The 25461-nt window shown below is 44.0% G+C and overlaps 1 pseudogene; it reads right to left on the bottom strand.

Annotated features, from left to right (window-relative positions):
* The window catches only part of LOC138514647 (hyaluronidase PH-20-like), a 28453-nt pseudogene extending 24784 nt beyond the window's left edge, over positions 1–3669 (bottom strand).
* Between the last annotated feature and the right edge of the window lie 21792 nt (positions 3670–25461).

Genomic DNA, 25461 nt, shown 5'->3' with positions numbered 1-25461 from the left:
GTCAGGGGTGTAGAGGATGAATGAGACAGACCTTGCTTTGTTAGTTTTAACGATAATATGAAAAGCGTTATGGCTGATTAGTGCTCCAACTACACAATACTGGATCTAGATGATTTTAAGGAAGTATTTGGAGAATGTGGGATTGCACAAATCGGATAACCTTCCCGGAGGATATGGTGGAGGAGGGTTTGAGATTTTAGGTGATGTAATGTGCACCAAAACTCCTAAAGATTGTGACAATCACCCAAACGTTTTTAGGAAGAGATTGGGGACACTAAGGTGTTTTGTTAACAAGATAGTTTTGAATGAGAGAGCGATGCCAGTGAAAAGTAAAGTATGAAGAGTTCCGATAAGTGTGAGGAGTGATTTGGAGTAGTTACTAAAAGGGATGGTGGATCAGGAAGTAGTGGAGCTTATAGAAAGTACAGAATGGGTATCACCTATAGTGATAACAAAAAAGGAGATGGAAGGATAGGAGTGTGTGTGGGCGTGTGAGGACTGAATGAGTTTGTGGTGGCAGATTGGCATCCATTGCTGAACTTGCAGGAAATGTTGGCTTTGTTGGGTTAAGAATTTTTTTTTAGCACCATGGACATGGCGACCGCATGTCACCAGATTAGAGTTCACAAGGAATCAAAACCATTGATGGCATTTATCATGCTATATGCTCTTTACCTATTCAAAAGAATGCTGTTTCATATAGTGAGTGCATCAGCAATCTTTCAAAGAATTGTGCACAATTTGCTTAAGGGCATTGAATGAACTATAGCGTTCTAAGATGACATACTAGTGTATGGAAGCACATAGGAACCTGATGTGGCTCTGGAAGGGGCTCTGAAAGTGTTAGATGATAGTGAGATGACACTCAAGTTTGAAAAGTGCAAGGTGTGTGTTGAAGTTCTGTATTTTAGGCACAGAATACCAGGGGAGGGTGGCAAGCCAAAAGTTTGGCATGTGGATGCTATACAGGAAGCACCTAGTCCAAGGAATGCAGAGCAGGTACAATTTTCTTTAAATCTGTTTGTTTAGGATTAGCAAACATTTATGCCCAGTTCATAGATACATTTGGACACAAAACTGACTGTTAAGAAGATTAAGAAGGAAAGGTGAAATATATAGATACAGAAAATGAGGGAAAGTGTTTTCAGGACATCAAGATAGAAATTGGACAGGCAATGTTTTGAGTGTGGTAAGGAGTGTGTATTGAAGTTAGATGTGAGTAATTATGGTCTAGGAACAACTGCATCACAGAGGGAGAAAGGGCAACTATGGGTAGTTGTGCATGTGTCAAGAACATCATCAGAAATTGAAAGAACATATTCGGTGATAGAACAAAAGACTTCTGCTTGTGTGTGGGCAAAAGCACATTTCAAGATGTCCATTTGGGGGAATGTATTTTACATTAAGAACAGACCACAAACTTTTGGTTGATATTTTAGCCCCAGGAGGTGGCAAGAATTTAACGGCCACATAACAGACATTGGTGGCAAAGTTACAATCATATAAATTTAAGATTGCCTATATTCCCGGCAAATGCAGTGTGGATGCAGATTATCAAGATTGCCATTGCAAGTGGAGAGGGAACAAGCAGAGTCAGAGTGAGGTTGCTTGGATAGAATATTTGGATGGAATATACAGCTAAGTGGCGTTATTTGAGGAAGAATGCATTGCAATAAAAGAATGGAGACTGGCTGAACAAGGAGATGAGGTGTTTTCAAAGAGTAATGGAGTATTGTGTGCCGGTTTGGTCATCGGAGAGGTCACTATGGGGTGATCTGAGTGCTATGTGGAACGTGTCCGATGAGGTAAGTGTGAAGGGAGGATGTGCAATGAGATGGTATTGCCTTTGCAGTTGAGAACTAAGTTGATAAAATTAGCTCTTGGAGGGCACCTTGGAATAAGTGGTGTAAGTGGTGTAAGGGGATTGAGGGCTGATTGGTGGCCAGGAATGGATGTGGGCATAGAAAGCAAATTGAAAGGATGTGTACCATGTCAGATAAGTGACAAGGGTATGGTGAGCTTACCAGAGGGATCATGGCAGAAGGTAGCAATTGACACAACTGGACCCTTCTAAGTTTTGCAAGAGGGCTATAGGTATCTAATAGAAGTAATGGATTATTATTAAAAATGTCCAATTGTTCAACCTATGCGAGAGGTGAACACTGTGATGAATCCTCCCGAATTCTCACAGAATCCCTACCTAAAGTCTCCTCCCGGGTGGCCAGGGGAAGGAAGCTGCTACCTGATCATGACCTTGGGTTCCGCTAGGAGAGATGCAGTATTTTTTAAATATTTTTATTTGACTTTTATTCAAGGGACACCTGAATTTTATCAAACATTCGATTTCGTTTGGGTTGTCCCAATCTCAAGTGTCATAAAAAAGGTCTTCCTACAGATCTACCGATCCTTCAGAGCTGGTCAGAGAAAGCCCTGTTTATGGATCTCTAGGTAGACGGTGGGATGGATGATGCCTCATTGATCTGCTGTAAAGTTAGGTTGATTACGTTTGCCATGGCCACCGTCCATCTGTTAGTTTCTCCAGATATAAGTCTGTTCCATAGGTCGTCTTCTTGCATCATCCATGGATTCGAAATCAGAGGTAAGAAATAGGTAGATCTGTTTTGTTTGTTGTTGGGGCAGGCTATTACCAGGTGTTTTAAGGTTTCAGCCACCATCAACTTTTTGCATAGACGGCATTCCTGTTTGCCTGTTGAGCCATGGATGGTTAGGATTTCCTGTGTAAGCAGTAGATTCAGTCTTGCTTTCATGACACACTATAACTGTTCTCATACCAACATTCCGCCGCTTACTCCACATCATTCTATGTAATCACTGCTGGTTCCACACCCCAGCCAGGCGTTTTCCTCAGGCCTAATGCAGCCACATCCGTTCCGGATAAATCCTGCCAGAACGAACACATTCTCCTGATCTCTCAACCACCACACCTACCGCTAAGAAGCAGCTATTACACGAGTACCGCACGAGCTGCACACATACCCGGTGCTCACACGCACCTTCTGACTCTCCCTACTCTCTACTGATCTGAACTTCGGTTCCCAAGGGCGTTCAACCTACAAGCGCCTTCAGACCATACCAATGGTATATAAGGCGCTATACAAGTGCAAAATAACATAACATAACAGTGCTATGCATTTACCAATGCTATGCATTTACCAATTTCCAGTTCCTCTTTGATGATGTTGTATGCGGGTAGCGAGTCCGCCAGGATTATTTTTCTGTAAAATCTCATGGCGCTTTGGTCAACCATGGATGCAAGGGATACCAGACTCAGTTCTCTTCGAATGGCCGTTATTGATGTTGACTTTGGTACGCCGAGGACGGCCTTCCAGGCCAGACCCTGCAACTTGTTCCAAATTGGTGGAGTGATACAGTGAAGCTTCCATTCCATACGCCAACGCGGGAACCACTTTTGTAGAAGTTGATGGCCGGAATTAGTGAAAACTTCCCGAACTTCTTGTCAACAGTTCTCATTTGGGATGTTAGTCTTTTGGCTTTTTCCCAGAGCATGTCTTTCATTGCCATATCAGTTCTTGAACTGTCGATTTGGACTCCGAGGTATCTGATGTTCGTTACCGTTTCAATCTTGATGTCGTTGAGGAACCAGGACTGCTGTTTTGATTGGTTCTTCGGCAATTTCTCGATTGTCATAACTTTTGTTTTTTTTTTTGTTTATTTCAAGGTGGTTTTCGTCAATATATTTTGCCAGGCTGGTTAATTTATGCTGCAATCCAATTTTTGTCTGATCAACCAGGATCACGTCATCCGCGTACAGAAGTCGCGGGATGATGGTGTTTCGTCTGGCGGAAAGGTACTGATATTCATTTTGGAGTGTTGGAAGTCTCCCAAGAACGCAATAAATAGGGCTGGTGTCAGGGGGCAAACCTGCTTAACCCCTCTGTTGACCTTGATTTCTTCTGACAATGTTCCTTGTTGGTTTAGGTTGATTCTTATTGTCGTTTGCGAGTGTAGCGCTTTAATTGGTTCGAGTACCGCTTCAGGGCAGTTCCAGGCATCCAGTTTCGACCATAACATGTTCCGGTCTATTTTATCGAAAGCTTTCGACAGATCAACAAAGGCTAAATAGACCTTGGCTGCCCCTTCCTTAACTTTGGCTTTCAGGATGTTGATTATCATGATGTTGATTAATGTAGTGCCATTTGTTTGGAAGCCCGTTTGTAGATGGTCGTTTCTTGGTCCACATTTTTCCCAGGTTCTGAAATGATCCAGCAGGAGTGAGGCAAAGATTTTTCCTATGATGTCAAGGAGCGTGATCGGCCTATAGCTTTCGGGGTCGTCCCGACTGCCCTTCTTGTATATCGAGACGATGACCGCTTTCTGCCATGTCACTGGGATTTGGTGTTTTCTTTCACATTCCCCGAAGATCTTGCCGATCACTTCCGACCATTCTTCGGGGAATTGTTTGAGATTGATGTTTGTTAGACCATCAGGCCCTGGATGATTTCAGGTTCCTGTTTTTTGTTTCGATGTCTTCGGGGTTGGACACGTCCGCCCAGGTTGAATTTGGATTGCGCTCTGTTACGTGAGGAGTTTCCTTTGGCTGTTCAAATTCAGTCGTTAAGTACTTTGTCCATTTTTCTTCCGATACTGCATTGCTTGGTATCGTACTCGGTGTGTTGTTACTGCTTTTTATCAGCGACCAGAATTTGCTCGATTTGTTGGTTGCCAGTCTTTTCATCATTTCTTTGGCGTCTTGTTGGTATTGTGCTGCTCTTTGATGTTTCCGCCAGCCGTTGTACCTTTTTTTTCAAGTTTCCAATTCACCCAGTCTTCCTTGGCATTTGTTTTCTTTGCCCTTCTTCTTAATTGATGCCCCACTTTCCTTTGATCCACCAAAGCTTTGTTATATGCGTGGGTGGGCAGGTCTTGTCCAACCCGTCTTCCCGTCGATGGCTTTTGGTACACCAGCAAAAGCGGGAGGTAGTTGGGTCTTTCGTCAGCCATGCTTGACTGGTTGTCCAGAATTTTCTGGTCCCAGGACATTTTGATTTTCTGAATGTCCGCTTCTGTCAGGCGCAGACGAGTTTGTTGGCAGTTGACGTCAATGGCGGCAAGGTAGGTTGCTTTCTCCGGTCTCCTTCCTTGCCAGGTACAAGACAGCAGATTGTGGTTGCTGTTGACCATTCTTACAACATTGAAGCTCACAATACTGGATATCAGACCAGCTGTAATAAATATGTAGTCTAATGTCGGTTTAGAAAAACTACGTTCCCAGGTAGGGATGTTAACTTGATTGGGAAAGAGTGAGACTATGTTTTGGATGTTTCTTGAGCTGATGAGATCTGTCCATGCTTTCCCACGTTCTGTTGTTGCGTCTGTAGGCTCGGGGTGTTGGTTGACAAAAGAAAGCCCCTGTAGTTCTTCATTGCAGTTTGCGTTGAAATCTCCGCATGTGATGATTTCGATCTCCTCGAACTCTTGATATAGTTGGTCGATGGTTGCTCCCATGTTAGAGCAAAAAGCTTTTGTGGTCATGTGTTGCGGATTCCAATAGCAGTTTATTACTGCTAGAAGATTCAACCGACCTCATCGGTTTTTGGAGTTGGGTTGGGACCATGATGTCAGGATCACCAGCATTTCATAGGTTTCTTTCCATTTCCGTGGTTTCGCCAGGACGAGGCCTGTTTTTACTGCTGTTAATAGGCCCGATGACTGTCTTCCTAGGGGGCCCTTGACTGCTGGCGAAATTTCCACAGAGAATACGTCGAGCGATGGTTTATCCATCAACCATGTCTCTTGCAGGCAGAGTATGTCATATAGGCCTAGGGTCACGTCTCCTGTTGTTGTTAGATGTACGTGGCCTCTCGTGTTCCAGGAACCCAGCTTGAATTTATCGTTTTCGGACCACTCCTCTCCTCTTATTGTGACGGTGGAATTCTTGAGGGCCGGCACTGGTCGCTGCTATTTGTCACTTTTCTTGCTCCAGGTCGATGTAAACCAGTTCCAAGGGCCCTTAGGTTGGGTTGAGTTGAGAGCTTTTACTTTGGGCTTTTGCTCAAGGGCTTTCGGGGCAAAGTCACTTCTTGGTCGGGCTTCCTTGTCTTCCATTCTTCTGGTTCTTGCTGGTCTGATGCCCTGATTAGTTGTTGTTTTCTGTGACATGTCATTGCCTGATAAAGACCTCTTCATCTTTCCGATTCCAATCATTTTGTCGTTTGCCATTTCTTTGGCCGTAAGGGGTCTTTCCCCATGTTGCTTCGTCGGCCCTTGGACTTTTCCATCGATTATGACGATAAAGGTCCTCTGTTCTTGATTGGTAGTGAAATTCATGCTTTCTTGGTCGTTTCGTTTCTATGTCTCGCTCGTTTCTTCCATGCCCAATGTGTGAGATTCCCGTTGTTTTTACATGCAGGTATGTTTTGGCTCTTTTGTCGCTGTGGTAAGGCTTCATTAACTTGAGATCTTCGGTTCTTATATACCTTAGTGATTAAGCTCTCTTCATTATCTGCAAAACTATTGGCCGATTTAGTATTAGATATTCTTTTTTTTTTGGCTCTAATTGCTCAAGCTTAAATAGGCGGGTCTCGTCATATCTTTTGGGTTCCCTTTTTTCCACTTCTCTTGAGTTCTGGTACCCAGGGCTAATTCTGATTCTTGTCCTTGCGCTTGGAGCTGTCTGATGGTCTTCTTTCAGATTGCCACGCTTGCTGTGGTGGATATCCACCTTTTTTGTCACTGGCAAGGTGCGATGCACAGTGTCAAGTTGTTCTTTCTCTTTGCTGGGTTTTTTTGCTTCTCCAGCGTCTTTATTTTTTGGGAGTTCAGTTAGTTTTTTTTGTGATTTGTTATGTCAACTTCCTTTAACTCTGTATTTTTTTTTCCCAGTGTTGTGATAGATTCATTAGGGCAGAGTCGGTCATAAAATCCTCCACTGTTTTTGGAGATCCTATTGTGTGAGTGTCAGCTGGAAGTTCCACATCGAGGACTTGGATCACCTCTGTATGAGACCCTGTTTTCTTAAGTTTTAAAACAGGTTGTTACATTGGCATCTTGGGTCCATCGGGTGAGTTTTTGCTTGTGATATTTAACATGTCTTTTTTTTTGTTTTGAGGTAGGTTGTCGTACTTTGCCTCTGGAGCCCTAGCCAGTGTTGAGGTTATTTCCCTGTTCACCATCTGAGGCCACAATTCATACGGTTTGTGAGGCGGCACTATCTGAAGTGTTGTAATTTTTCTGGTCAATTGCTCCATGCTTTCGATCTTTCTTTCTAGGGCTTCAATTTTACTTTCCCAGGTTTTTTGGTGCAAGCTTTTCTGATCCTCCACAGCTGTTATGTAGCTTTCCACGTGAGACATTTTTGTTATCATATTTGTGAGAATTGCCGTGTTATCTTGGATCTCCTCTTTAATCGCTTCGTATAGTTTGCAAAATGGAGCTAATACGATGGACATTGCGGACATGATTGCTATCATGTCCGGCTTTTTGTTTGGAGACTCTTTTTGCATGGCTGCGGCTATGTCGCTCAAGCGGTGGTTTTTTGGGAAGGATTGGCTCTTCTTGGGTCTCCTTGAAATAGCTGGAATGTCCGTTGCGGGAAGCTCCTTTAGAGAGCTTCTGTCGTGGTCTGTCAATGATCGACCAGCAGAGGGTCTTTGGGTCATTTGAGGGTAGTCGCGCTGGTGACCGTCCCCGTCCAGGGTCTTTGGAGGGGGCGTTCTTAGCGGACAGGTCGCCAGATGAGGCTTCGTCCAGGCGAACCGATGCTTTTTTTTCACCAGCGGCAATATCACACTGTTGGGCCTCCTGCTGCATTTGAGTAGAAAGCGTCTGATCTCCCCTTGCCTCCACCCCGCTAGCTCTTGTATCGGGTGGGTTTGCCTGCAAGGCCTTTTTGGTTATTTTAGGTATTACATTGGGTGCTGTGGCCTCGGGGACGATGGTGTTTTCTGTTGGGCCGGAGGCCAGCTGCTCGCCCCCCTTTTGATTTTGGGGGTTGTGTTTACTTCCATACAACTTTTGTTCACGTTAGCTGGCTGTGAGGGCTCTTCATCCACCAATTTTGGAGTTAGTACCCAGATTGAGTCCTTTTTCCTCAGTTTTGGCCCCGGTGGAGATTCTTGTGTCACTTCCGGCATCTCTGCATCCGAAACTTCGGTCTCTGCCGTCAGCTTTCTTTTGAGTTGCTGGGTAAAAAAAGCCTTTAGGGGGCACGATAGTAGTGGGTTTGGCAGGTTTTTAAGCGTGGTTCCTCTCCTTTTGATCACCTTCACTCCATCATTGCCTTTCTCTTTTAACTCTTTTGACATTTTGTTTATTGGATTCAGTTTGGGCTTTGATGTGTTCAGCCCCTTTTTTGTTTTAGTTCTTTTCTTTATTTGTTTGTTAGCAGCTGACTTTAGTTGTTCCCCCTCTGTTTCTTTGTTGGAGTCTTCTGGTTCACTGGCTGTGTTGCACACTGAAATTAAATCTCCATCTTCCGACGCGCCTTCGTTCTCACTTTCCGAGTTTGAGTCACTTGTGGAGATTTCAATTATCTTTTTGTTGCCTTTGTCGGGCTTTCTCTTGCCAGCTGTTAATTTGGCCCCGTTTGATACATTGGGGTCTTGGCATTTGTTGGTGGAGTGTACCAGCGCCTTGATTTTTAAAATCTTCTGCACGCAATCCGTGTTGTTTGTTGCGGCGAGGGTCATCATTGTTGAATTGTTTGCATTATTTTGGGACTGCTGGCTTTCCATGATGTCCGAGGCTTCACTGCCTTTTCTGCCCCTTCGGTACCCCTCCTCACACGGACCCAGCAACTGTGGGTTCTCTACAGGGCTCTTTTCTATGACCATGGTAATCAGTTTGGTGGAGGAGGCTGACTGGCACAGGGCTTCGTTTTCCGTTCCCACACGCGGGGATGTACTATTAGCAGCGCTGTCCCCGTTCAGTGCCTCTCAGGGTTCTTCTTCCATAGTCCCACCCCTCAACACCTCCCCGCCACCAAAGGCCCGCTTGGGTCCCTTTCGAGAGCCGTCCTCCGACAGCTTTCACGCAGGATACACTCGCCTTGTAGGCGGATGGCTGAGTACCCTCGGCAACGGGGGAGAGAGGGGCGCGGTCTTCTTTCCTCTGCGGCGCTGCTCTCCCTGTGCTCGCGGTCAGGGCTCCAGGTCTCGGAACATGCAGCGTTTCCCTCCGGCGGCGCTGGAGACTCGGGGGGGAGGGGGGTGTAACGCTCACCTGATTCTCGCAGAGGCACCGGTCTTGACTGGGCGACTACCGTATCTTCAAAGGTGATGTGTAGCACCCGGTTGGCTCTTTGGGCTGGACCTCTGTGCACTGTATGCCTGACATGTAGAGTAAGATGTCTGCAGATAGAAATATGGGGTTAATGAACTGGGGTTATTGGGGTGTCCCTATCTCTTTCCTCTTCTCCTCTCCTGTAGACCCCAAAGGTTAACGCTCTCACCTTAGGTAAGTGAATGCCGAGCTCTCCATCTGCCTCGGGGCAGGGTGCTGTAACCAGTTTCTTCACTGGATAGGTAGCGCAGGCCTCTTGACTTCAGAGGACTGCTGTCCGTCGTTTACTGCACGAACTGTAAGTTTCGAGTCATTCAAATGTCTTTAAAGTCTTTAGTAATGATGTCTCTTGTTTTGCAGGGTTCCGGCGATGGCGGATGACGGGCTGAAGTGAGTTGAAGATGGAGCCCGTGTGATGAATAGAAGCGCCTGGAAGCACGTAAGTAAGCGCTTGTTGCCTGCTTCACTATGCGCTCTAACTGTCTTTTTATTTTGCAGGTACGAGTTCGGAGCGGCTGCAGGGTGCCGGAATACCCACTGGATTAGATGTGGAAAGGAGTAATGGCACGTGAGTATTAAAGTTCCCCAATGTCTTTAAACGCACCTTGTTTTGTCTTTCAGATGCGGGATGCAGCGCCGAAGGCCTCCGGAGCGTGCGAAGAGTTGGTAAACTTTTGTCTTTCAGATGCCGGAATGCAGTGTGAAGACCTCCGGAGCGCACGAAGAGTAGGTAAGCCTTTGCCTTTCAGATGCCGGAATGCTAACCTGTTCTTTCTTGTCTTAATAGGTGTTGCTGAAGACTGGATTCAGGATGGTAAGCCTTTTTCCTTAGGCCCAGGACCGGATGCAGAAGACACGATGAGCGTTCTGCTGCAGAGGTTGCAGAATAACGCAAAGCAAGATTCATCCACCGGGTGTGGTTTAAATAGCCTCCTGTAGTGCTTAGGTGTCTCCTTCCACAGCCACGCCTAAGTAAGAAAAGAGTTCCTGGTAAGAAAAGAGTTCCTGCCTTCCAGAAGAGTTCCAGTGTTCTGAATCTAGGGAGTGGCTCCAGCCCCACCCAACAGGAAAAGTAGTTCCAAACAGAAGAGGATCAGAGGCTCAACTGGCAGGCAAGTAAGCAGCATGGTCTGCTGAAGGTAAGTCCACCCAAGCATTATGAGCCCAGCGCTTCCAGCGCTGGGACTGGGCATATACTCCCTACTGATGAGGTCCAACCAGACCGAAACACGTGTCTTGGGATGCTGTTGGTACTCTTGTTCAGAGGAGAATTGCCTAGCATTTCGGTGCTGGACTGCCCCAGGGCAGGACAAAGACTGATATGTTTGGGATATTTCTTCTCTGTGAAAGATAGTGAGCTAAAGACTCTGGGTAAGTCTCTTGCAACCAGGACTAATGTCTGGCAGAGGGACTCCCAGGACCCCCTTGTTAATTTGCATATTTGAGTAACTTTGGGTCTCACCCTAAGTTACTAGGGGAATCCAGACGTGGACCCCTTGCTCACTATTCTTAGAGAGGCACAGCTCCTCCCTACTGATGAGGTCCAACCAGACCAAAACACGTGTCTGGGGATGCTGTTGGTACTCTTGTTCAGAGGAGAATTGCCTAGCATTTCGGTGCTGGACTGCCCCGGGGCAGGACAAAGACTGATATGTTTGGGATATTTCTTCTCTGTGAAAGATAGTGAGCTAAAGACTCTGGGTAAGTCTCTCGCAACCAGGACTAATGTCTGGCAGAGGGACTCCCAGGACCCCCTTGTTAATTTGCATATTTGAGTAACTTTGGGTCTCACCCTAAGTTACTAGGGGAATCCAGACGTGGACCCCTTGCTCACTATTCTTAGAGAGGCACAGCTCCTCCCTACTGATGAGGTCCAACCAGACCGAAACACGTGTCTGGGGATGCTGTTGGTACTCTTGTTCAGAGGGGAATTGCCTAGCATTTCGGTGCTGGACTGCCCCGGGGCAGGACAAAGACTGATATGTTTGGGATATTTCTTCTCTGTGAAAGATAGTGAGCTAAAGACTCTGGGTAAGTCTCTCGCAACCAGGACTAATGTCTGGCAGAGGGACTCCCAGGACCCCCTTGTTAATTTGCATATTTGAGTAACTTTGGGTCTCACCCTAAGTTACTAGGGGAATCCAGACGTGGACCCCTTGCTCACTATTCTTAGAGAGGCACAGCTCCTCCCTACTGATGAGGTCCAACCAGACCGAAACACGTGTCTGGGGATGCTGTTGGTACTCTTGTTCAGAGGAGAATTGCCTAGCATTTCGGTGCTGGACTGCCCCAGGGCAGGACAAAGACTGATATGTTTGGGATATTTCTTCTCTGTGAAAGATAGTGAGCTAAAGACTCTGGGTAAGTCTCTCGCAACCAGGACTAATGTCTGGCAGAGGGACTCCCAGGACCCCCTTGTTAATTTGCATATTTGAGTAACTTTGGGTCTCACCCTAAGTTACTAGGGGAATCCAGACGTGGACCCCTTGCTCACTATTCTTAGAGAGGCACAGCTCCTCCCTACTGATGAGGTCCAACCAGACCGAAACACGTGTCTGGGGATGCTGTTGGTACTCTTGTTCAGAGGAGAATTGCCTAGCATTTCGGTGCTGGACTGCCCCAGGGCAGGACAAAGACTGATATGTTTGGGATATTTCTTCTCTGTGAAAGATAGTGAGCTAAAGACTCTGGGTAAGTCTCTAGCAACCAGGACTAATGTCTGGCAGAGGGACTCCCAGGACCCCCTTGTTAATTTGCATATTTGAGTAACTTTGGGTCTCACCCTAAGTTACATGGGGAATCCAGACGTGGACCCCTTGCTCACTATTCTTAGAGAGGCACAGCTCCTCCCTACTGATGAGGTCCAACCAGACCGAAACACGTGTCTGGGGATGTTGTTGGTACTCTTGTTCAGAGGAGAATTGCCTAGCATTTCGGTGCTGGACTGCCCCGGAGCAGGACAAAGACTGATATGTTTGGGATATTTCTTCTCTGTGAAAGATAGTGAGCTAAAGACTCTGGGTAAGTCTCTCGCAACCAGGACTAATGTCTGGCAGAGGGACTCCCAGGACCCCCTTGTTAATTTGCATATTTGAGTAACTTTGGGTCTCACCCTAAGTTACTAGGGGAATCCAGACGTGGACCCCTTGCTCACTATTCTTAGAGAGGCACAGCTCCTCCCTACTGATGAGGTCCAACCAGACCGAAACACGTGTCTGGGGATGCTGTTGGTACTCTTGTTCAGAGGAGAATTGCCTAGCATTTCGGTGCTGGACTGCCCCAGGGCAGGACAAAGACTGATATGTTTGGGATATTTCTTCTCTGTGAAAGATAGTGAGCTAAAGACTCTGGGTAAGTCTCTCGCAACCAGGACTAATGTCTAGCAGAGGGACTCCCAGGACCCCCTTGTTAATTTGCATATTTGAGTAACTTTGGGTCTCACCCTAAGTTACTAGGGGAATCCAGACGTGGACCCCTTGCTCACTATTCTTAGAGAGGCACAGCTCCTCCCTACTGATGAGGTCCAACCAGACCGAAACACGTGTCTGGGGATGCTGTTGGTACTCTTGTTCAGAGGAGAATTGCCTAGCATTTCGGTGCTGGACTGCCCCAGGGAGGGACAAAGACTGATATGTTTGGGATATTTCTTCTCTGTGAAAGATAGTGAGCTAAAGACTCTGGGTAAGTCTCTCGCAACCAGGACTAATGTCTGGCAGAGGGACTCCCAGGACCCCCTTGTTAATTTGCATATTTATGAGCCTGGTGCCTCTGGCGCCAGGACTGGGTCCAAAAGGTCCCAATTGGGACTGGTTGGCACTCGGAACCTGGGTTATGGATCTGCTTCCAAGGGAGTTGGGAAAACCCTGACCTTTTGGAAGCAGAGATCATGACAGTGGGGACCACACACAGGATTTTCTCTGATGGGGGCCGTGCAGGTAAGAGAGCGTAAGAGAGCTAGTACTTGTTTCATACCCTTGACTCCACGGAGCAGTTTGTTTCGAATGTCCGCTCCTTCCATGGGACCTTCGTGGTCCGTTCCTTCGATTGAACTTTTGCTGGAGTGTGAGCTGATGGTCGATCTCTCCTGGTTTTTTTCGTTACTGCCTTTCGTGGTGGACTTTGGGGCTGGCTTTGGCAAGACTTTCCCTTTGGCCGCACTTCCGGCTCCATTGAGGTCTTGCCTCGCACTGCTGCAGACTGGCTCTTCACCTCGGCTCACCATCTCCGCGGTGGGTTAGGTCAAATATAGGCGCTTCCTGTACAAAGAAGTGGATAGGCTGCACACTGCTGCAGACTGGCTCTTCACCTCGGCTCACCAGCTCTTATTAACAGTGTACAAAATCACCTAGTGAACGGAGGTGCCTTAGTCAATAGGCACAGGTTTTCATCATTTATCTTCAGAAGAATCCATGGTGCCAGAATCACTAATGGCTTGCTGTCAAAGTAAGGTCTCTCTCCCCAAAACTATCCATCCTCTCAGTAATGAAAACCATGATGACCAATTTTGGAATAATAAACCTATGAATTCCAGCAGTAATTCTTTGGTGTTGGTTGGATACTTTATAATTCTCCCTTAGGTTTGCGTTATGAAGACAAAAATAAAATCTTACCTCGTTTAACAATCTTCCCTAAAGATGTACTCAGTAAACAAAGGGAATTACGTAGAGTGGAAATTGAGGTTTTTAATGGAAAATCAGGACATTGGTGACTTCAAGTCCCACAATGCCCTAAGTACTGGTACGACGAAGAGGGACTCAGAGGTCCAAAACTGTACAGCTCAGTCTAGTGGTTCTAATAACCCACACCTGAGTGGGACTTTTGAATATATGACGCCTCCTCCGGTGCAGGCCATTAGAAAAAGAAAGTGGAGCGGTAGAAGATGTTGCAGGCTGCAGTTACAGCAGCAAGAATGGAAAAACTAATACGCCGGAGCCGCCGCTCTATCTGAAGTGGGTGCCGGCCCTAAGAGGTCTCTGTATTTTCAGATCGAAAGTGCAGAAGTAGCACAGTCGGAAGCGCTGTTTCGGAAAGCCTTTCTGTGTGGAGAGAGAGAGACTCTCCTAATTTGCATCTTGCTCTGGTGGCTGGTGAGCACTGAAGCACATTAGTAGCAAGAAGAGCTCCTTTCTTGAACGGCACAAGCCACAGGGAAATGACCAAAGCAGTCGGTCATCCAGAAAACAGCAGAAGAAGCAGAGTTGGATGCAGCAGCAGATCGAGTGGACATGTGTGAGTTTAGCGCTGCTAGGTAATCTCGGAATGCTTTCTGGTCCACCGCTTGCTGATTTTCCTTATTTTGAATTCCAAACTAATGAAAGAGAAGCACATTTGTATTATAACAATGTTTACAAAGAACAAGGAAGGAAAGGTTACGGTTATAATTATCCGAGAATATTGGCAAGCCAGAGTAAAAATTATATTGAACCAAATTAGAAAAACACATTTCCAAAGCCAAGAGAGGGCAATACTGTAGCCAGCTTATTGTAACCATTATTGCCAGAGTAAGAAAGAGGCAATAGGTGAGGAAGATATCAACAAGAATTGCGTAAGCCACAGAGCGGCAAGTGTTATACAGAAGCATTGTCCGCAGTTATGTGATTTTAAAAGTGGAAAAACAAAATTGGCAGGAGAGAAAACCTCCAGGTAGAAGTAATAAGGATAAGAGGAAAATAACCTGCAGTGTCTGTAGCAAATACAACAGTGAAACAAACAGCACCGATGTGTCTGATGTTTCCTCAGAAGAAGTTGCAAATTTTGATGTTAATAGTTGGATACTTTTCAAAAGGTTTGAAGTAAACCTTAACACAAAGTACTTTTAGAAGTGTTAGGAGCTTTCGTCCTAGCATATACCAGAATAGGGACCTTGTAGTGATAGTCCTGGCAGGTTAGTGGGCCAGGAAGAAATCATTGAAGTACTGCATTGTGGTTGAAGGTTGTGTGAAGAAGTGGCAAGGTCACTAAAGTGTTTCATAAACTGTTGTGCAAATCATCTTGACAAAACGCTGTTGATACAGAAGAATTATGAAAGTATTTTGTTTTTTTTAAGGAGAAGATGAAGTGGCAAGACCACTAAAGTGTTTGCTGAAAGGTTGTGGAAGTATCCTGACAAAACCTTATTGTTGATTCAGAAGAACTGTGGAAGTATTTTTGTTTCCTTAAGAAGAAGTTGCTATAAGTGGAGAGTTAAAGACTTGTTGTCTAGTTGAACTGTTGTTTGAAAACCAAGTGAAAGACTTTTGGGATAAGAAGAACTTTATTATCAAAACCTAGTTACTAAAAGGAACTTTATTATTTGAATGTTTGATTGCAATTCCTGTTCTGAACCTGGGTGAGGTGATCCAACCCAGATGACAAGAATACACAGTTATTAGGTTTGAGTTGAATATAACTGTTATTTCTGTTACATTTGAATTGCCATTGATTACCTTATTGCTGATATATGTACAAGCATGAGGGATAGATCTCTTTTTAGAGTGTTTCCTTTAGTTATTTTGATAGGTAGGGAAATTCGCTTGAGGTTAGGGATAGTGTGTCACACCCTTTGAAGTTAATAAAAAGGCTAATTGTGAAAAACCTTTATCAACTTGTCCACCTCACATTTCCGACCCCCGCCCCCAACACACAAAGCATTACGTTTTTAGAGAACAATTTCACGAGCGAAGGACTACCTGGTGAAACGATCTCCAATGGCTTACAATTCAAATCACTTGAAATGCAGGAACTATAACATAAAACACAGATGCACAACATTAGATCACCCACAATCCAATGGGATGATGTAGAGATTCAACAGAAGATTAAACGAAGTAGTGCAGATGTGCATGCAGAATGAGTGGTATTTTAAAAAGGAATTGACCAGCTTTCTTTTCTCGTACCCGGCACACCTCACAGTATGACAGAGGTTTCTCCTTTTGAGCTAGTGCAAGGGTGGTTGCTGTGTACATCACTGAGTCAAGGATGGATGAGAGTAGAAGGGAGAAGGTTTAAGTGCGATGAAATCATGAAAGGAAAGATGGAAGATGGAGTAAGAGAGAAAGAAAGGTAGCTAAAATGATACAGGGATTTAAGATGCAGAGTGAAATGGTCTACAATAACAGATAATTATATGATACATGTGAGGTTACCAGGAAGCATAACAAAAGGAATGTCAACATTTTCAAGCCTAAAAAGAGCAAAGGATTGCAGAGGGAGTTGGGTGTTGCAAAATGGAGAAAAGTGGAATATGGGGCAAGTCCTAGTACGCAGATTGAATGAGAAAAAGGGGACAAGGAGCTTGTGTGGACTTTGGCAGGACATAGTGAGGGATGATGGTGCAAATGAACGATCAACACAAGGAACAGTGATGACAGTAGGATGGAACATGAGGAGTGTGTCAAACAATGAGGAGAAAGGGTGCAATACAAAAGTGGGTTGGAGATCAGCAAGATGAGTACTTCCCATAAAGTACAAAGACTATGTCCTATATTGAGCTGCAACAATTTGTTAAAGTAAAAAAAGAGAAGGGGGAGAGATTTTATGTCTGCGTTTCCAGTGCTCACCTGTGCGTGAGACTCACCTGTGCGTGAGACTCGCATGGAACATAGTGAGATGAAGTGATGGTTGTAGAGGCAGTTGCCATCCATACCACGGTACTGGCACTCATCCAGCTCCCATCCCCTATTAATTTGAATGAATTTAAGGACTTACCCCAGTTAGTCAGAGTCATCTTTTCTCTCCACGCCCTCACAACTCTAACATCATAATAGCTCCTCCAAAATCCCCCTAAATTCTAAACCCTCTCAAGCTGCACAGGGATTCACAAACAATTAACAATACCTTTCAAACAAAGTCTACCAAGGCCTACCCAAGTACAACATTGACCAAGCTGCTTCCACCCATTTTTCAACCACATACAACCCTCCTGAATGGACACCTGCTGCATCATTTTCTCACTACTTAACACCTATGATTCCTGCATGATGCAGTATTGTGAATTTTACTCTTGCTCTCCCTCATTCTCTGACACAATTGTCACATGCACTTCCCACACTAAAAACCTCTCAGGAGGAGGACAAATGTTCTTCCAATCCCAGCCTGCATCTTACACCACTCTTAGCCAAGCACTGAAATATCTCCCCTCCCAATAACACCACCCCCACCCCAGGTGCAAACCTGCTGCCATCCCCACCTCTCACTTACGGGATAGGGTATGACTGCTCAATATGCTTACAGCAGATTCCACTAAGGAGAGCTCCCTTCTGACAAAGAAAGACAGATTAAAATCATTCAAGCATCAGCTCTGGGTCCAAGGAGCCCGCCCAATATTATCTGCACTCTGCCCCACCTTGTCGCCCCCTCCCAACACTTACGAGTCCCCTGGCACCACCCACCAGTGCCCTTTCAAACCAAATATAGTGCACAAACTGATCACACCATGTTCCCTTACAATTCACTATGCAGGACAAAATGACTACACACACAACACTGGCTTTTTAGTGCACTCCAGCACCGGTGGGACAATGATGATAACTTCTGGACACCACTTGAAGTCCAGTTTATTCTCAGAGTCCAAACACTGGGCAGACAATAATTACCTCTTTATATGGCAATAATGACCTACTCTACATCACAAACTAGGCTGGTGAATGACTATAAAATATCTCATAGTAACAGACTAGGTTATTGAACAAGGGGGACAGATCACAATGCCTTTTCAACAATCTGGTGTAAATATGTTCCCATACATTGCACCATATCTCACAGCCCCACTTCCTTCTCATACACACCTTAATCTATCCACAATAAATGTGCATGGACTGGAGCCTAGTGAACATCATTCTGAAATGCCCTCACATAACTATAGAAAACCTTTATATCTGTTTTGACGTTCCCAAAATCCCACAACGTGTCTAACTCCCAGCTTAGAGCACACCACCAAAAGGAGATGGTGAAAGGGTGCATCCATATACTGTTGCCTAACACACAAATTGATTTTATTTCCATGGATTCTTATCACACTGCATAGATTGATTGCATGCCCGGCTTTGATGTTGCACCCACAGATTGTTTCTACTGCAACTATGAGTGTGCATTAGGTCCATAGATAGCTCTGCATCTGTAGACTGCTATTGTAATCAAATTGTTTTGCTACTTTCATAACTTGCCTTGTTCCATAGACACGTGCGTTGAGTCTGTCAGTGCATGTTTGATTTGGAATTAGAATAGCACATATCCTTTCGGAGCCAAGCAGGAGACCTGCATCTAGGCGCAGCTGTTCCATCCCTAGATAATCAGTTTAAGCCCTTTCAGCACGAAAGTTTTATTGAAACAAGTAAGTCTTCAATTTATTGTGAAAAAGAGTAATGGAGGATGTTTTCTGAAGATCTGCACGCAGGGCATTCCAGAGACAGGTGAAGGGGTCCCTGATTGAAAAACATTGGTCACCCCAGAAGACATAATGGGATGGTGGCACCGCCAGCTGATTTTGTTCCATCGAAAGGAGAGAGCAAGATAGGTGATAGTGCCTAATTTTAGAAACCAGGTCGGTAGGGGCCACACCCTGAACACATTTATGTATTAAACATAAAGATCTAAATTTGATTTGTTTCTGAACAAGCAAGCAATGCAGCTTCCTCCGATACACAGAGGCAGATACCGTTTTAGACAGATTGTATATCAATCTAACTTCAGCATTTTGAGCTCCTTGAAGATGATGTACCTGGCTCACTGCTCCTCCTACGAGAAGAGGGCCACATAAGTGAAGTCTAGAATTGACCATTGTCTCCACCACAAAAGAACGGTGCAGTTCAGGGATAAATGGCAGAACAGGTTTGAAAAGCCTGAGTTGGCGATAAACAGATCTGATAACTTCTGTAACATGAGCATAACAGTCCATAGATGCCTGCCGTATACAACTCAAGTTTTTTACCTTTGCAGAGAAGGTGATTGTAACACCAAAGATATCAGGACAGGCGGTTTTAGCAAGAAAGTCTATTAGTGGAAAATTGCCTAGAAACAATAACCTCAGTTTTAGATGGATTAAGTTGGAGCTTGCTCTCAAGCATCCAACTTTTTATTTCACTGGCACACGCCAAGATCCATTCAATGGCTTTGGGTGAGAATTTTAGTTAAACAAAGTATCGTCGGCATAGGAATGATGTCTCAAACCTTGCAAAGATGTCCATTCATGGCCTAAAATAAATATTGAACAGTATAAAGAGGACCCCTGAGGCACGCTGCATAAAACTGGGAGATTGTCAGCGTAGAATGTTCCCAGTTTAACTGCTTGAGTTTGATCTGGCAGGAAAGAGGAGAACACTTCAGCGTGTACTCTGGGACCCGGAAAACTCGGTAAGTCTGGTCAACAGCTGTCCAAAGTCAACCATATTAAAGGCCACTGATAGACCGAGCATGATTAACATGCTCATATTTCCTTCATCAGTGGCCCTAAGACTATCATCCTACACAGCCACCAGGGCTGTCTCAGTTCAGTTATCGAGAATGGAGTTCTCCTCCAAATAGCTTTGAAGCTGTATGGTAACGACCTTCTCCAGAATCTTCGAGGGCCAGTGCAGACCGGCAATTGGACAGTAGTTCACAAGGACTTGATGCTCTAAAGAGGGTTTCTTCAATAATGGAGTTAGAACAGATTTTTTAGTTCTCATGGCACACTGTCCTGAAATAGTTCCGCTTTCACAAACTCTGTAAAAAAGTCTTTGATAGATGAAGCATGTTGCCTTGCCAAATAAAACCAGCAAATCATGATTTTGATCCCATTCCAGCTTAATTACTAAATCATGTTTTCAGTATTGTCTGATTTTACTAAAGAAAACACAAAATCAGATGATGGCGGGGGAGAGCTGTATGCAATTAAAGATCTGATTTTTTAAAATCTGAATTTGTTGATCAGACATTTGTGTGTCAATATTCAAATGAATATAATTGACCTTCTCATGAAAAAAAAGAGTTAAACTCATTTGCCAAGGTAAAGGTGGAGATAACTTAAGTGAGGCACATTCAGGTGATCCTAAGATCTTTATTATGACAAAGACTTCCTTGAATCGATTCTTTGAAGAATCAATCTGTTTTTGACAAAACTGCGACTTTGCTATTACGATTCTCTCTTTATATACACTCAATGCCAGTTTGGCATTTTGGCGATCACTGACTTCCCTAGTTTTAAGACTGATGTTTTCTTTCCTACGATAGATTTGCTTTAGTGTTTTTAGGAAGTCTGAGAACCAAGGGTTATTTCTATTCCTACTTTGCTTTTTGGCTTTCAGAGGTGCTCATGCATCACAACAATTCTTTAGATGTGACATATTGATCTTATAATAATGATCACTGTTAGTATAAGTGTCAAAGGGTATTAGTTCTGCCATTAGTTGGGATCATATGATAGTATCAAGTTTTATTTTGCTGCGTGAAAGAGAAACAGTCGTCAAGCAAATCTTAGAAAACCCCACATAATCAGTATGAATGCATTCACCCATTGTTTTGATTCAGACTGGTTTACTACAGACTGATCTTGCACTCACATTGACTACACTCATGAGTAGATTTTGCTTTTGCATTAAGATATATTTCTGCTTCTGTATCCATACACTGTGACCCGATTCAAAGATCAATGGCCACAGCCATTCCTATCTGACTCTATTTTTATTTTCTCTTTATACACTACTGCTGCACCTATACATTGATTGCACCCATAGATTCATATCCAGAAACTTTGAACCTTACTCTCCCATACTTGGATCAGGTCAAAGTATCACATAGTTTCTCACCCGTCTGATTTTCAGAACCATTCTAAAGTCCTACCAGGCCAGCCTACAATATCACAACAGAGCTGTAAGGACAACAGAACCACAGCAGTGGAGTGGCTCAGTAAGACAACCATGCTAATGCTCCAAAGGAACAGAGACTCTCTAAGAGAAACCAACCTAAGTAACATCAGCCCTGATATTTGTGATGCTCCTTTCACACAGCCAACATCGTATATCCACAAAAACCTTGCGATGTCAGAAAAGAAATTATGAACTTCATTTGTCTTCGAACCCCGGCTGTCAGCTTAGTCCAGGAACACAATACCCAAACTGATACTGGCAGCCAACCACCAAAAGGTCACACTCCATGATTTACATTCCTTATTTCCAATCACCTTGGAATACACAATCACCAAACATGTGTTTTCCAACCAATGCCTGAGTCAGAAAGACCACCTCAATTTCAAGACAAATCTACTTGGACCCTATTAAGAGAATTCTGATGCATTACACCACCCACAGCATCCTACCAGATACCAAACAAGCCCAAATTCCCCCAAAACTACAACAGGGCACAAATTAGCCACATAACTAACTGCCTCTTCATCAATGCCTGATCCATAGCGAAGCAGAGAGACATCTGTGACTTGCTCTTTGGGGGCTACATACAATTACTCTCAATCACCCAAACTTGGATAACAGACAATCCACTCTGCAGTATTCGACCATACACTTTGTTAGAAGATTAAATTCATCAACCTCACCAGCAGAAGAGATCCTGCACTCCCATTGACACTACATTGATGCAAAAGTACTACCCTCAGGCAGCAACCCGGACTCTCCCTCCTTTTCCATTGCACCATATTACACACATTCCTGCTTTCTTTGCATTTAATCTATAGACCTTTTTCATTTGCAGACATCTTCATATATGATGGGTAACCTCATTGGAGATTTCAGCTTATAGCTGAAGGAAAAAGGAAGGACACCCAGTCAGCAAACCTTGGATATCCTCCACTTGAAGTATTTTAGTCATGGGTGCCACTCACATTTATACATATCCTGGATGAAATGATCTACATGAATCTTACAATAGAACCCCTTTTCTCATCCCTTGTGGTGCCCATCCAGCTATTTTGTTCAACATAATCAACCAGGTGTCATCAGTAACAAAAGTGCAAAGGGCCCACTAATAACTTGATTTGATTTTTGAATATTTATTTTGCGCTCGTGACGGACTAAAACGTATAGCGGCGCAGCTGAAAGTTAAAACCGTTGACCAAGCAGACTGTAGCTAGGAACGAATTCAAAGCAAAAGTTCTTATCATAACATGATGACATACAATTATCTGAACAGGAATGTTTTTAGTGCCCTACGGAATTGGTAAAGTGTCCTAGGCCCTGATCTCTCTCTAGGAATACTATTCCACAGTTTTGGGCCAGAAACAGCAAATCTTCTGTCACCCCTTTACACAAAGACAGCAATAGCAGCTGGTCTTTTGATCGTAAGCACCTAGAAGGTTGGTAACGGCTAATCTTGTCCCTCTGGCAGGCTGGTGCCGATCCGTTTAGGCATTTAAAGATGAGGGATGCTACTTTAAAGTTTGTACACTCTTCCACTGCCAGCAAATGAAGTGCTCGGCGAGAAGGAGATACATGGACTGAGTTTACTCACCCTGCAGACCAGTCTAACAGCCGCATACTGTGCCTTTTGAAGTCTCTAAAGTTCTTTGCTGGAATGACCATCAGCAGGCTATTGCAATAATCCAGATTGGCCTTGGTTAAGGCCCCCACCACTGTTGCATGATCTTCTTCTGGGATGGATGGCAACACGTGCTGTAGCAGTCTCAACAAATAGAATATTGCCTGTCCCTTTGCTCCAACTTGGCCTTCTCTACCAAGATTATCTTGCCAAATACATCCCAGATTCTTTAACTTGGAGGCAAAGCCTAACTTTACGCCCAAGCGATTGGGGACTGACTTTTCTTTGAAGGCTGTGAGTAGATGCCTGGGTCCGAACAGGATAAACTCTGTTTTGGATGCATTCAGTTGAAGCTGATTGGTAGACATCCACTCGCAACTAAATGTTTCTTCAAAGTCACCAATTTTGATGAGGATCTGGGTATGGTCAGCATAGGAAGGATAACTCATCCTGTGACGCCTCAAGATTGCCATCAATGGTTGAAGGTATAGATCAAAGAGCAGTGGTGTCCATGAGGACGCCTGGGGTACACCACACCCCATAGTGATGGGATCTGAGGTGAAACCTCCAAGTTTGACATGTTGTTGTTTGATTCACCAGGAATGATTTAAACCCATTTGATGGCATGCTCTGATACTCTGCCAACTGTCTTCAGCCAGTCAAGCAAGGTGTTATGGTTGACCGTATTGTAGGCGGCAGACAGGTCTAAGAATACTAGCAGTGAGAGTTCACCCCGGTCAGCGACTTCCAAAAGCTCATCCTGGACCTCTAGCAATGCTGGCTCTGTGCCAAACGTGGGTTGAAAACCCGATTGAAAGGGGTCAAGGAGTGACTTTTCTTCCACAAAATCCTTCAACTGACTGGTAACCACTTTCTCCAAGAGTTTTCCCAGCTATGGGAGTTCTGCAATTGGTCAGTAGTTCTGGAGAACCATAGGATCCAGATTGGATTTTTTTTAGTAGGGGTGTTAGAATTGTCTATTTTGGTCTTTGAGACACTAGGCTCTGATTCAAGGATTTGTTGTAGGGCTGTACCGAATAGCATATTTAGTATTCGGTCGAATATTAAATAGTTTGTCAAATATTCGGCTGAAGCCGAATAGTTGCTTTATTTAATAAATCATGTTGCAAACTTCAAAAAACACACTTACTAAAAAAATAAAGCACCATTTTAAATGCATTATATACTTTTATTTCTCTTCATTGTAATTAATGTAGCATCTTTATTTAAAGTATAAAAGGCAGAAATAAAGCAGATTTAACCAAAATGAAGGGACCAAATGTAAAGAAGATGGTTGCATATTCAGCTCCAGTTAAAGTAGGAGGCTTCACAAATGCAAAAGGACTTCCTTTGTGAATCAGATGCAATGCATTCTCTATCCAGTTGCAAAGTCGATGCAGTCGAGTTTTGAAACTACTTTTCGGCTCACATAGAAATGTATTAAATGGTTCATGTCAGCTCATGCAGGACACAAGTCAAGAGGAAATCTGAAATGCGTAAACTCCATCTCATAACTATTCACCCCACCCAAACAAATGCTGCTCACTTTTCACTTATCCTAGCCACTCTTTCTCGCCATTACACAAACATATGCAACTTATAATTCCTGATAAAATATCAGATAATGTTAAACTCAGCACTCAAGTCCTTAAAAAAAGAGAAGGGGGGACTATCCCGTACGCATTGGAAAGTGACATGACAGGAACAGAAAGTATCTATGCACATTTCTTTCAGTTTGTTTTTTCCAACTGAAAAAAGTGCAAATTGCATATAAACATTTGCCAAAAAAAAGATATTCCTGTATTGTTGCAGGCTAAATATAAAAGATGAACACCTTTTTTGTCTAAGACTCTAACAAAATATGCCCTAAAGAGCAGATTACAATATAAGCTATTTTTTAGCTGTGTGGTAGCAATTTGTCTGGTCTAATTCTATTCAGTTTTGCAAACTGAAGTCTATATTTGCCTTGCTGAGTTCATAATGCATTGTATTCAAATGAGAATGTCAAAGTATTCAGCAAGAGCCGAATAGTAAAACTATTTGCCCAGAGCCGAATAGCTTTTTTTCAGCCCATATTCGGCCGAATACTTATTCAAAGCCGAAGTTCGGTACACCCCTAATTTGTTGATAAACCTGGTCAAAAATTGTGTAATTTCCTGGGCCATACGCTTTGCTGCATAAGCAGGCAGTGGAAATAAAGTCATTTGTAGGTTCCAGGGCTTTACCTAGGGAACATATATAGTTCTCTGATATGGGGTGAAAATCAAAACGGACCGACCGGTGGGTCCGCAACCCCTGGCTGCACTATAACTGGTCAGTCATCTGTCCTGGGGGATTTTCAGCTGGGGTCTGGGCTTTAACTGCAATATTGTTCTTTATGTGTTTGACTTTCTCCTCAAAGAATTTATTGAAAATGTTGGCCTGTGCCAATGATGGTGTTATGGTGGAGACCTTATAAATAGGTTGGCAGAACTTGGATAGAATAGAAAACAATTCTCTTGATTGCCACTATTTCTTTGTGTAAGACGTCTCTCTTGGCTTCAAAAGTGGCTTTTTTGTAATGAGTCAGTGCCATTCTTGCTCTGCCGGCCCCCTCTGGAGTTTGATTCTCTCACCATTTTCACCCTGTTAGACCAACTAGTTTATGCAGAGGTGTTATATTTTGCATAAACCAGGGTTTTGAAACCCTCCTTCTCTTGGGTTTCATGTGTGCCATGTTGGACCATATGGCATCCATGAACTCAGTCCCAGCAGTAA

The sequence above is a fragment of the Ambystoma mexicanum genome, chromosome 12 (genome assembly GCF_040938575.1).
Source record: "Ambystoma mexicanum isolate Mex_15411 chromosome 12, UKY_AmexF1_1, whole genome shotgun sequence".
Taxonomy (NCBI): Eukaryota; Metazoa; Chordata; class Amphibia; order Caudata; family Ambystomatidae; genus Ambystoma; species Ambystoma mexicanum.
This window is presented reverse-complemented; position numbering and strand designations above follow the sequence as displayed.